This window comes from Hippopotamus amphibius, chromosome 8 (assembly GCF_030028045.1).
Source record: "Hippopotamus amphibius kiboko isolate mHipAmp2 chromosome 8, mHipAmp2.hap2, whole genome shotgun sequence".
NCBI lineage: Eukaryota > Metazoa > Chordata > Mammalia > Artiodactyla > Hippopotamidae > Hippopotamus > Hippopotamus amphibius.
Window position 1 is genome coordinate 66563232 of NC_080193.1, and position 14024 is coordinate 66577255.

Genomic DNA, 14024 nt, shown 5'->3' on the forward strand with positions numbered 1-14024 from the left:
CCATGCAGAGCTGCGAAGACCCAGTGCAGCCAAAAATAAACAAACAAATAAATAAGTAAATCTTAAAAAAAAAGGAGAAAGCAGTTTTCAAATTTGAGAAGCCTTGCCCTGGACCTGCCCCGTCTGCCTCGTTTAATTCACCTGCCCTGTGTTTTACCCTCACAGCAGGGTGCTGTTCTTAGTTTGGAATCAGCTAGAAAATCTGACAAGCAACCTGGGCGTTTGATTTCTCCTGATAGAACACGACATTGCATAGGTGCCTTTTTCAAGACCTTTCACACCTCCTTTCCAGACTGGAGAGCAGACAGACAATTCTGAACCAGCATCTTGACCCAAATGAGTAACCAGATGCCTTGCTTGGCCACTGGGCGCTGATTTGGAGAATTTTATTAGCCAGCAGGCATGTGCTAGGTATGGTTCAAAGTGCTTTATGTGTATTATCTCCTTTAGTCCTCGTGAGAGCCCTGTAACATAGGCATTATGATTTCCCCCATTTTGCAGATGAGGAAACTGAGGTACAGAGAGGTTGAGAAACCTGCCCACCATCAGTCAGCTATGAGGAGCAGAATCAGAATTCTAACCTGGGCCAGCTCCAGGCCCTGTGCCCTTAGCAGCTGCTCCACAGTCTGTCCCGGCATTATCTGTTTGTCCTCAAAACAATCTTGGTAGGTAAAGGGGTCTGGGGTTTTCCTGGCTCTGGAGCTGGCAATTAACACCCTCAGCACCCTCTCTGCTCTACTGCTCTACTGCTGGCTGTGGCCGTGTTGCTCCCCTTAGAGTAGCGTCCTTTCCAGTCCCAGTGCCTCTGCCCCTCCTTTGGGTGAGAAGATGCTTCAATGACCCTTCTTAAAATAGTTAAAAAGCACATGTTAATTCCCTTGACTTTAATTGCCCCTCTGCCCTGGGGTGCCCTAGCCTTCTTTCCCCATTGAGTGGTCCTAGGAGATTTGCCCACAGGTAGAGCTGGAGGACTGGCCAAGAGGGTTGGGGTTACTTGGTTGATTGATTGGTTTCTCCAACTCTAATACCACTTCCCCAATTTTGAGAAGGCCCGCCTTTGTGAATGTGCTGGATTTCCCTCTTTTTCTTTTTTTCCTTTCTGTGAGAGTAGAATGACAGCATATATTTTTATTGATTAACCTAACTCCTTGCAAGAAAAAAGCAAGAATATTATTAGGAGTAGTATTAGGAGTAGTGAAAGTTGTTTTTTTGCATTACTATGGCCAGGGATGGCTTATCCAGAGTTTTTAGGGAGGAGCTCTCCTTAAGGAAAAGAATATATGAATTAGAATTCTAAAATTAGGAAAAGGTCTTGGCAGGGTCCCATGCAATCAGGGATCCTGAGGCTTACCCTTCACCGCATGATAAATTCACCTCTGGCTATGACACTTGGGAATTTTAACATCTTTTTTTTTTCTCCAGTCCCTCTTATTTCCAGTGTCCTATCACTACTAGTATACTCATATGATTGTTTGTATGAACCTAGAGGTTAACGGGATCTTTATTAAGTGAAATGAGTCATCCCTGTCTCCATTTCTTCCTTTCTTCCTTTTTCCAGTTAAGCTGCCCTGTTGGTAGGAAGGAATACGGATCTCTTATTGTGTTTCATTGATAATGTCTTGTGATCTCCCCAGAGGGCCTGTATAGAGTTGGTGCAGTCATTGTTTTACCTGGCCCCTCTTCTTGGTATCTTACAAACATGTGGTCTTGGTTGTAAGGACAGAAGGTCAATATCACACCATGATCACTCTTGACTAAATGACTCAAAGATGCATCATTTCTCTTTTTAAAGAGATTTTAAAGAATTGCATTAATGATTTTACTAATAGAGTGGAAGAATCTGTGTATTAAGCTGGAGCTATTAACAAGTGTAACAGAAAACGTTATCTACACCCACCTAGATGGAGGATGATGAATGAATGAATGAATTAACAAGTGAAATAGAAAACAAGGAGCACAATTGAGGAAGAGAAATAGAAAAACTCAGTAATAAGGAAGAGGGGAGAGGAATTTCACTCTCACGTGGTCAGCAGCCAGGGAGCAGAGTCTGTCGAGATCCCTACATTTCCTTATCCACAAGAAGCTACTCAGTAATTTTTTTCAGTAAGAAGGGAATTTATTTAGATGCAAAAACAAAAAGTTTCTATTATCAAGGACAATTTTCTTTTATTAATAACTCCTACATCTTTTTCTGCCTGAATGAATACTATGTAATATCTTATTAGAGTCTGTTTTGCTACAATAGTAGACTTCTTTAATAACTATTATTTATGGAGAGTTATAAATGAAGATAGTGGGTTACAAAGGAAGAATGCCTACCTCAGTAATATAGAGTTAGGGGGTTATTTGATGCATTCCTTTGCCTTCAAACCCAGAGTGAGGAAATCCTTCCTTCTTCAAAATGACTGCTAATTTGTTGTGTTCTTGAAAAGTCAAGATATGGTTTAGACTGTGAGTTTTAACAGACCCCAATACCTCTTCACAGAAATGAAACTGATGATCTTTGAGCAATCAAGAAAGAGACATACTGTGTGCAGCTCAAGGTAGTGGTTGATCAGCAACTTGGAGGATGAATGTGTGGATAGATTTGTTTCTAATAACATATTACTTATTAAATGAGAAACATTGGCTAAGATTTAGTACATGTCTTCCTTGACTTACTATGGGGTTAGGTCCTATAAAACCTATCATAAGTTGAAATATCCTAAGTCAGAAATGGATTTAATACACCTTATGGAACATGATAGCTGAGCCCAGCCTACCTTAAACAGAACACTTGCATTAGCCTACAGCTGGGCAAAATCATCTAACACAAAGCCCGTTTGGTAATAAAGTGTTGAATACTTCGTGTAACTTTTGGAATACTGTACTGAAAGTGGAAAACAGAATGGTTGTATGGATACGGAATGGCTGTAAGGATATCGGTTGTTTACCCTCGTGACGGCCTGGCTGACGGGAGCTGCGGCTGCGGCCACCCAGCATCAGGAAGGAGGTTTGCACCGGGTATCACCAGCCCGATCAGTCACCAGCCTGAGAAAAGATCAAAATTCAGAAGGGGTCTCTACTGAGTGTTTACTGCTTTTGCACCATCGTAAAGTCGAAAAATCCTTGTTGAACCACTGTAAACTGAGGACTGTCTATACTTAGCTATAAAGAACCCAGTGATTTGAAAGAATATAGCTATAGGGTTTTTACATAAGTGATTGTTTTGAGGTTGAGTATTTGATTTTTTTTTTTTCCTTTTTTTCATTATCCCCCCAAGAAGAAAGAGCACAGTCTGGCTTTCCTATCCTGTAAGAAATCCTGAAAGGGCTCTCCACACCTATCAAAGTAGCAGTTACACAGTCTTCTTGAACTTGAGTTATCCATGGCTAAATGGAAACAATTGTGAAGGCTTTTTTTTTTGGACAAAAACTTGATTAGGATTCTTGGAACCCTGGGCAAAACCCTATAACATGCAAGACAGTAAGTAAGATTTTACATGGGTTGATTCTTCTGAATCTTGTGCGAGAATCAAGATTTGGCTGAGTGATTGTCAACGGTTGATGGTGGGCCATGTCTTTAATGTTCTCCAGCCACTTCATGACAGCCACAAGGACAGCAGGTTTAGCCTTTGAGATGAGGAGGAAAATCAATTGAAAAGGAAGAGCAGGGCTTCCCTGGTGGCACAGTGGTTAAGAATCCACCTGCCAATGCAGGGAATACGGGTTTGAGCCTTGGTCCGGGAAGATCCCACATGCTGCAGAGCAACTAAGCCTGTGCGCCACAACTATTCAGCCTGCGCTCTAGAGCCCATGAGCCACAACTACCGAGCCCATTTGCCGCAACTACTGAAGCCCATGTGCCTAGAGCCAGCGCTCCACAATAAGAGAAGCCACCGCAATGAGAAGCCCCTGCTTGGCACAACTAGAGAAAGCCCACTCACAGCAACGAAGACCCAATGCAGCCAATAAATAAAAATAAATAAATAAAAAGAAAGAAAGAAAGAAAAGGAAGAGCAATGTTTTGTAGACTGTAGTGGGAGGAAGAGGATTTTTGGCGATCCGGGGGGATCCTGTCCCCGGATCCATGGGGCTTGGGAGGATGAGCACCCTGCCCCACAGAAGTCCAAGAGGAAGTGGTATTTTCTCTGTGAGGCAGGCTTTAGTCCATACATAAAGTAATGGAAGGAATGCTTCATGAAGAGGTTAGAGATGTGGGGTCATTTGTTTACATCTGGTTTTCAGAGAAGTGGTGGGAGGAGACAGGAGAGGCAAAGAGCACTTGATGTGGGGTGAGCATGGCAGTAGCCAAAGGCAACTGGGAGGGGTGACGTGAAGAATGAATAGGCCTCCAGGTCTCAAAAAGAGTCTTCCCATCAGGTCAGGTCTCTAAAACCAAAACAGTGTGGTCCCAAACACCATGCAATGATGCCTGCCAGTAAAACTTGGCTCAGATACTGCAGAACGTCCCCATGGATTCACACAGGCAGGGTCCGCTTTGTAACTGATTATGACTGAAGTTTTGGAAACACTCTAAATTAGCAGAGGAAAAACGAATACACCACTCTGAATACAGAGAAGACTGCCTCTGTACGGTACCAAGATAACTCTTCTTTGATCAAGAGGTGGAAGCCATATGCTCAGTAATCTAAATGTTGGATTTGGAACTGGGTTATTTTGAACCCAAGAGCAGATGTGTTTGCAATTTAATCCACTTATAACTATCATATTGTTTCTGAGTACATTTTGAACTTCCACATTTTTGCAAGGTTTCTGAGATGAAAATTCCTAGAAAAAAATAAAATGAAAACACGACGTTTTTAAACATAGAAAAACATTTAATAAAAGACACAAAAGCAAAAATTTCTCCAAACGGCTACTCCCTTCCGAGTAAATAAAAAATGGCGGGCTGTAGCTGAAATGTGCCCGCTGTCCCATTCCTGCCTGGAGAGTTCTTTGAGTTTATCCCCTTATGGCTGTTTGCACTTCAAAATGCCTTCTCATCAGTTCTTTAAAACCTGCAAATTGATAGAGGAAGCAAACAAGCGTACAGCCAACAAGCAGAAGAGAGTTAATACAACATCTTTTAGAAATGTGAACTTACTGCTAGGCATACTCGGTCGGCATCATTTATCCTTCAGGAATTGAAGCATTTTTAATGCAATTAACCTTTTAAATCAGATTGGGGCAAAACAGAAAGGCAGGTTTCCCCTATAACTCAAGCCCTTGCCAAGGGGTTCCTGCAAAAGAAATACACATTTTTTAAGGCACTAATCTTCATGCAAATAGATCCTCAATTTAAATTGGGAATATGTGAACATCTATCACCCTGTAGGTTATGGAAGTGAAACATCAGTGTCTATAGAATCTAAAAGAGAGAATCTCTGCCTAGTTCTCTATTATTGACATTTAAAAAACCAACTCTAATCATTTAGTTGATAAGCCTTAAAGATGTATTATTATAAAGCACATATTTGTTTCAAAGGAAAATATAACCTGGTGTCTGGAACCTTTTGGAAGACTCTTGAATTAGTCAGAGCTCCTGATTTCAAGGGACAGAAAGCCACTTCAAAAGAGCTTGGGCAAAGGGAATATTTATTGGATTGAGACTGAAGCTTCTAAGGGAAGAGTTAAAAATTGGCCAGAAGGGCAGTGGTTGCACATAGCTTGGGCTTTTCTCTCCATGTCTCCTGTCTCTCTTGTCCAGCAAGCTTCATTCTCTTCTCCCTCCACATGGGGAGGAACAGGACATACACATGTTCCTGGGTTTTACTTCTTGGGAGCTTCTGTTTCAAAGAGGGCTGATTGTCTTTTTCCAATTCTGGCTTGAAAAATACCAGGAAGAACTCCAATGGGCTTGGTTTAGATCAGATGTCCAACCCTGGCCCAAATGACAGTGGCCTGTAGGATGGACCATATGAGAACATGGCACTTCCCAATAGCAACACATGATGTGTGTCAATAGAAGAGCCATTCCCACAAGAAGGGGAAAGTATAGGAAAAGGCTGATTCCATATGCCCACTTGAAATATGTGTTCATTGTTTAGACCTTAAGTTTTGGTTTGAAAGTTGTAATGGAGTGATATTCCATTTTTACAGAAGCAAATCATGTCAGTAGGTAACCTCCCCACCTTCTGGCATTTGCAGAAGTGTTCCTGTGAGCTACCATTAGCTTCATTTTGTACTTCCAGGCTAATGAGGTTACTTAGAAGTCTGTGTTGTTTGTGCTAGTGGACATCTGTGTGATTCTGCTAGCCCAGCATCCAGTTTTTCTCCTTCAGGTGACAATACCTAGATTTTCCTTTGAGAAATCAGTACCTTCTGTATTCTCGAACCATGTGATTTCCATGAAGTCAACACTGTGTACTTGTCTCAGTGACATGCTAGTGACCCAGGCCTGGCCCATTGGAATGCCACATTTCCCTGGCCAGCTATGGTCCAAGGATGAACCTCCCTCCTTTTTAATGCTCTCCCCGGAACAGTTGGGAAAGGGTCTCCTTGGGAAAGCTTCTGAAGCTACTGGTGGCCGCAGTTTGAGAAGACGTGAATGAGAACAAAGGCAAAAGAGGGGACAAGGCAGAGTTGCGAGGTGGAGATTCCCGATAAGAGGGTTAAAGTCCAGCTGTCTAAGCTGGACAATCAAGTGAGACAGTAAAATTCTTCCCCCTAATCCCCTTGCCCTCAGTTCTGGTTATAGCTTGTTCGAATTGGATTTCTGTACCTTCCAAGCAATGTGAGAAGTAGAATTAGCTTCATGAGCAGTATAGAACTGTAGTTCCTAATTAGATCTCTTGCTCCAGTTCCTTATGTTCCAGACGTCTATTCCTGCATGACAAGCCACTGCAGAATCTAGTGGCATAAAGCAGTAACCATCATTGCATTTATCTCATGGTTTCTGTGGGTCAGGGACATGGGAAGGGCTTGGCTAGACAGTTCTCATGGGAGTCTCCATGCGGTGGCAACCAGACAGTGGCTGGAGACGGGGTAGAGGGGAGGAGGGGGGCTGGAGCAGCTGGGGGCCAGCAGGGCAGCCCTCTCTCCTCATGACTCTCAGTAGCTCTGTTGAACTGCTTGAGCTTCCTCACAACATGGCACTCAGCGCACTCAGACTGCTCACGTGGCTTCTGCGTGAGTGTTCCAGAGCCCTGGGTGTAAATCACCTTCTGTGACCCAGCTCTGAAAGTCACACTGTGTCATTTGCACCACAGGATGGTCAACTGGACAGTAAGACAGGCCCAGAATCAAGGGGAGAAGATGTAGCCCCGACCTCTTAATGGTGACGTGTCAATGAATTTGCAGACATGTTTTAAAACCACCCCATATTATGAGCAATCCCCAAATTGTGAGAAGGGTACTGTGGTCAAAATGATATATTTCAGTAGACTTAGTTTTGTGTCATCATGCCTTTAGCGTATACTTTGGGGGGCTGAATTAACTTTTTAAGGTCATTAAGGCACTAAGCCTAGTCTAAATATATTGAAAATTAAATCAAGATGTGTGATGATCCTTGAGGTTTTAGAATTCCATTTTATTCTTGTATTAAGGCATTTCCAATTTTAATGTGAGTAGCATTGAAAAATATTTAGACTTGGATTAGGTCTCTGCTTCACAGTTGCTTATATATTGACTTAATATTGAGGCATTATTATTTAGTGCTTGGCATCTTGATCAACGTCGCTTCCAGAAGTGCTTCTTTGTCATCCAGTGACCAGTTTAAAGATTTGGGAGTAATCTTCTTTTATGTATTCTATATGAAATAGCAATTAGGATGTAGATTTGTAAAACTTGACTTGTGTTATGGTTCTATCACTTTGCTTCTCTGACTAGAGTTAGAAATCCTCCTTCATACTATCTAGTACCATGGAGTTAAAATCAGAATGCAACTCTTTTCAACTTTCTCCCAAGTGGAGGACGTCTAATAGATCTTCAACTAATTTTTTTTTTTTCTGTTTCAGAATGTAGCAAGTAATCTATTAGAATAAAACCAGCAGTTGAGTAACTCATGCAAAGGTAATTTAGAGCACAAATTAAATCTGTCAGAGTGGTATTAGATTTGCAAAAGCTCATAAATAACAAATGAAAGGTCACAGAGCTGTGAAAATGAGAGTGTACTTCTTCATAAGAGAGCTGTAGTCAGGGATGAATCCTCAGTGCATATTCAAATAGCAGTGCACAAAATGGAAACGGAACATCTTTTCTAAATGTTTAGAAGATTTCAAAGACACAGTGGACTCCAGAGAAAAGCATCAAAGTCCTAGGAAAGACCCTTTATATACTGAGCATGTCCAGCAACATATTTGTGGGGTTTAGGGATTAAAGCTCCGCCAACCACTGAGAATCTGTATAGAAAAGATACATCCCTCTCAGCAGAGCCCATATTTCAGGAGCAGTTAGACTAATTGTGAATGCATGTCACTCATCTTTCACTTTTCAGTTCCTAGAAAATACTAACAGAGTGCGTGGTGCTTCATGATTTACTGCAGGAATGTAAGCAGTTGGTGATATTAATAAACAGTCCTGCCCATCCTGTTTTCTCATGGAAAAAGAGAGGTGGAAAAATAGCTCTGGCTACTATAAAGTACACAAGTTCTTTTACTGTGCATTGTGTGAAGATCTTTTTGTGTGTGTGTGTGCTGCGTTGGGCTTGACTTATATAAGGGAACAAAATCCACATTTATAAACAGCAATATGTGGCCTTCATCAAAATTAAAAACTTTTGTGTATCAAAATACATCATCAAGAAAGTGAAAAGTCAACACAGAAAAAGGGAGAAAACAGTTGCAAATCATATATCTGAAAAGGGTCCAGAGTCCAGTATGTAGAAAGAACTCTTACAACTCAACATTAAAAGACGATAATTCTATTTAAAAAATAAGCAAAGTATTTGAACAGATATTACTCCAAAGACAATATACAAATGACCAGCAAGCACATGAAAAGATGTTCAACATCATTAGTCACTTGGGAAATGGAAATCAAAACCACAGTGCACTTCACACTCACTAGAATGGCTATAACAAAATTTTTTTTTAGTGAAAGTAAATGTTGGTGAAGATGTGGAGAAATTTTGCTGATGGGAATGTAAAATGATACAGCCGCAGTGGAAAACCATTTGGCAGTTCCTCAAAAGGTTAAACATAAGACCCAGCAATTCCACTCTTAGGTTTATACCCAAGAAAGATAAAAACGTATGTCCGTACGAAAAATGTATATGAATGTTAATAGCAGCATTATTCACGATAGCCAAAAAGTGGAAAACACCCAAATGTCTATCAACCGATGAGTGGTATAATACAGTGAAATATTATTCAGCCGTAAAAAGGAACGATGCACGGATTCATGCTACAACATAGATGAACCTTGAAAACATTATACTAAGTGAAGGAAGCCAGACACTAAAGACTATATGTCATAGGATTCCATTTACACGAAATGCTCCCAATAGGCAAATCCATAGCGATGGAAAGTAGCTTAGTGGTTGCTGGGGACTGGGGAGAGGAGGGAATTGGGAATGACTGCTCTTGGGTGCAAAATTTCTTTTTGGGGTGATGGAAATGTTCTAGACTAGGTGATGGTTGTGCAATCTTATGGACATACAAAAAGCCCCCACTGAATTCTATTATTTTTAAGTGATGAATTTTATGTTATGTGAATTTTATCTCAATAGAAATTTTTTAAATGAAATAAAAATGACAAACCCTAAAACAAAAACAGTGTGGTATCTACCAAGATTAATAGCACACGCACTAGAGGCAAACCTCGAGTGTTATCTCAGATTCCTGTGACCCGTGCCTTCTTTTTCTTGGTCAGAGGTCCATCCACGCGGGGTTGACCCTCCGCTCTGGCTGCTGAAATGTCGGGGAGTGAGTTCTTTCTGGAGAGGACTTTGGTCAATGGGAGACAAGACAGGAAGGCACCAGGCAGATAAATTTTCCCTCCTTTCTCCCTCCGTGGACCACACTATGTGCAGGTGTTCCTTGGAATCCTCTGTCTCTCTGTGGCTTGTTGTGAAGTGGTTAGCAGCTTAGTAACCTAGGATCACATTGCTTTATATTTTCTAGCTTCATTTTACCTCTCTCTGTCTGTCCCTCCCTCCTTCTCTCTCTCCCTCTCCCTTTTCTTTTCTTTTTCCTTTACCTTATTGTCTTGCACTTGCTCTTCCCAAATAAAGTCTTGGCACCTTTAGTCCTTGCACGGATTCTGCTGTGAAGAGCACCTGGCCTATGGCACTCAGCGAAAGGTGTGGCAAAAGAGGGAAAGAAGGAGCTTTCTATCAAATACGGACTCTATTATTTTAGAAGAGACATGGACATTTTTAAGGTTATATTCATTGGCTTTGAGTGAAAAGCTGACTTTGTGCATAAAAAGTGAAATTACTCTGTCAAGTCACTCTTTGAAAGGCACCATTTTTCAAAAGACTGTTCTCCTCGTTGTAAAAGTAATACATCCTCATCAAAAATTTTTGAGCTTGCAAATTGAGCACAAAGAAGAACATAAAAATTACCTGAAATCCCATATTATTTTGATCTTTGTCCTTTCAATTCTTTTTCTGATCATAAATAAACCTAGAAATACATATATTTTTTGCTAAAGAAGGAACACTTTCATAAGTAAAATGTGTTGGGATAATAAGGTGTCAACTACTTTAAGAATTTGGAAATTCTCCATTAAACACATAAAATTCATGGTTAAAAAGTAGTCGAACCCTCCAAGTTCGTAAACTTGCTCTAAACAAATCAGGCCTAAAGAATCAAGCTCGCCAAGTAGAGCTGAATCTCTGTTAATGAATGCAATGGTTGTTCAACTTCATCCATGATCTTCGCTATGTGCAGGGTGTGTGAGCACACATGGAGATATGAGGCTTGGCAGGCGTTCAAGGTGACGTGCTCGTGACCTGTGCTCCTTCCACATCTTTTACACAAGTAAAATCTAACTAAAATCTGTGTAGGAATCGTGGGGGTAGAACATAGGCCTTGTACATATGGGGAGGGTGTAGAAGACCAGCAGCCACGTGTTTGCTTCATTGACAAGGATGGCAGGAAGTCCCCTGGGTCTGTGTGAGCTGAAGCATATTCAAATGCTGGTGGCATTTCGGCCTCCCCCACTGGCTTTGTCCCTGCCTGGCTGGCCATGGGACCAAAGTTGGGGTGGAGGAGACATATACACTGTGGTTTGTCACACTTAGTAGTTTGGGTAATTGTCACATTTTTCTGATTTAAGAAAAGTGAGCTGTGTGCTGAACCAAAGTTAATTGCACCATGTTTACTTTCACTTAGAAAACTATACTGACTGATTTTGAACACAACAGTAGTAGTCAAAATATTGGGAAATATTACGTGGCACTTACTGTGTTACAGACACTGTGCTTAGGGTTTTACATATGTTAATTTATTTAATTCTCATAGTACATTTTTTAAAACTGTATTTTTTATTGGAATATAGCTGGTACACCATGTTGTCTTAATTTCTGCTGTACAGCAGTGATTCACTTATACATTTAACGTTCATTTAAAAAATATTCTTTTCCATTATGGTTTAACATAGGCTATTGAATATGGTTCTCTGTGCTATATAGTAGGACCTTGTTGTTTATCCATTCTGTATATGATAGCTTACATCTGCTAACCCCAACCCCCCACTCCATCCCTCCCCCAACCCCCTCCCCCTTGGCAAACACAAGTATGTTCTCTATGTCCAACTCATAGTACATTTTTAAGGTAAATAATATGATTCTCATTTTGCAGATGAGGGAACTGGGGCACAGAGTGGCTAATTAACTGGCTTAAGATTGCACAGCAAGAGAGTACTGGAGTAAGGTTACAAATCCAGATATCTAGCTCTTCCCCTCTGTATGTTACTCACATATAGTCAACACAAGCTGTGAAGTGAAGGCTCTTGGCTGGGTAGCCATGCCGCAGAGGTTGCAGTAAGGTTAATTTCAGATGACATTAAATAATGTATAATGCTTATGCAAAAACTGTGCAGAGGGAGACTTTTGAATCAATAACTGGAAGGAATACTGTGGTCAAGAAATGCCTTAATGAAAATGAGCCACTTGCAATGTTTGGTATGTGTTGATATCAAGTTTCACATTAAAAAGAACTTAGGTTGGCAACTAGTTGATGTTTAATGTTAAATTACTCAAAATAAAACCAGAAAGCTTTCCTCCTCATCCCTCTCGAACTGAGCCCAGATTGTGAGGAGACGGATGTTGGTGCAGTTCATTCAGGGACCCGGGGGGCACTGTGCAAATCTGTCCCTCGAGTGTAGCCTCACCCGACCACATGGATGTTCACAGAAGAACTATTGCATTTAAGCTGAGATAATGTTTGTGCCTGTCACTCACAGAGGGAAAGAGATCCTTGATGTTTGTTTTCTCATCACATTATTTAACCAAGTGCCTAGCACAGTGCCTGCCAGTCACAGTTATGAAGTGAATGAGCAGCTCCTTCCCTTTCTGACTGCAAACCTGCTTGGGGGAACCAAATTGTAGACAGAAGAGGGTGTAGTGAGTGTGAAATTGGCAAGGCTGGCCTCATCAAGCTGTTACAGGCTGATAAGAATTCTACTCTATTTTCTAACAATTCGTCTATTTAAAAAAAATAATGAACACACCAATCCATCTGGACTGAATTTGAGTGTATCGTGCATTGTTTGGTGTCAGTTAATCTTTTTTCACAATTTTTAATAAAGTTACCATACTATTATTTAATATTTTCTGTTCTGTAATTTTGAAAAATTGCTTGTATCATGAAATTGTTCTATGTCTGAGCTCCTTAGAGTGTTCCATATTCTGAATTCCTTTTTATGCTTTCTATCATTCCTTTTTGATTAATATTACTCTGCACTGTGTTCTAATATCTGATTAGTCCATATTGATTTTCTCTATTGATTTTGATTTGTAATATATATATACTCTTGGTCTATTTGTTTTGACAGCATAACTTTAGGATTATTTTATTATGCTATTTTTAAAATGTCATTGAATATTTGTATTAAAATTTTGTAAACAAAATGTCCACATTATGTTTTTTTTAGCCAGTTTAAAATATCTAACTTGACCCCTTGCACAGGTGCTAGAATGATGATATTCAGAAAATAGTAGACCATGAGGAACAGACTCTGTAGAAGAGCAGTAAGATGGCAAGTGAACACCGTGTATGAATTAAGATACGTATCTACATTCTAAGTGGGCTGAACAATTCAACCCGAGTAAAAGATTTTCTCGCTCTCATTTTAATTGAAAAGGACAGAGTCCGACTAAAGGATAGAATGATGGCGCTTCGTGTTGCGGTGACACCTTGATCTCATTTCTTCAGGTTTTCTTTATACACCTTGAATCAGCCTTTGGAAGAACATAGCATCCACCATTAAATGTGGACTCGGTGGCCAGACTGCCTGGGTTTAAATCCACTCCACATACTTGCTGGACTTCAGTTTACTCACAGTGGGGTGATACCAGTGCCTACCTCATAGGGTTATGAGGAGAATTAGTTGATATATACATATATATATCAGCTAATATATATATATATATATATATGTAAAGGACTTCAACAGTACACAGCCAATGTTAGTTACGTTAAGAGGATTTTGAGCTATAACAACACATTTTGGCTCAGGAGAGACCAATTTACCTACGTCTTTTCTTTTTCCTCAAATCTGAAAGTCTAGCCTGTACCGGTGTGCAGGGGCAGCATGAGCCAGTAAAGGCTGCTCTCTCATACCTGGCGTTCGCTGTTATCAAGGAAATGCTTGTGAGCTTCTGCACCTGACTTGTTTATTGTCGCATTCTGGCAGCCATCCCCTGGCCTCCTGGCAAAAATAGCTGGGTTTCATTAAAATTCAATCTCTCTTGATACCATCTCTGCTGGATATTAGAGGGGACTGCTGGCAGTGGAGCTTTAGCAACCTAATTAAGCATGGATTTGGGTTGAAATTTTCTAAGTGCTCTAAAATTACAATCTGTAAAGTTTCTCTCCCTGTCTGCCCACTTCCTCGTGCACCTTGTGGAGCTGGGCCGAGTCTCCCTGGCTTTCCCGA

The 14024-nt window shown here is 40.7% G+C and overlaps 1 protein-coding gene across 8 annotated transcripts in view; it reads left to right on the top strand.

Annotated features, from left to right (window-relative positions):
- LYPD6 (LY6/PLAUR domain containing 6) overlaps nucleotides 1-14024 on the top strand; it is a 109167-nt gene that overhangs the window by 69993 nt on the left and 25150 nt on the right. The window contains exon 2 of one of the 8 annotated variants that reach the window (XM_057745634.1): nucleotides 7937-7991. The exons of the other annotated variants lie outside the window; for them this stretch is intronic. The gene's annotated coding sequence lies outside the window, so the exon portion shown is untranslated. The remainder of the gene's footprint in view (nucleotides 1-7936; nucleotides 7992-14024) is intronic. 8 annotated transcript variants of the gene reach the window in all.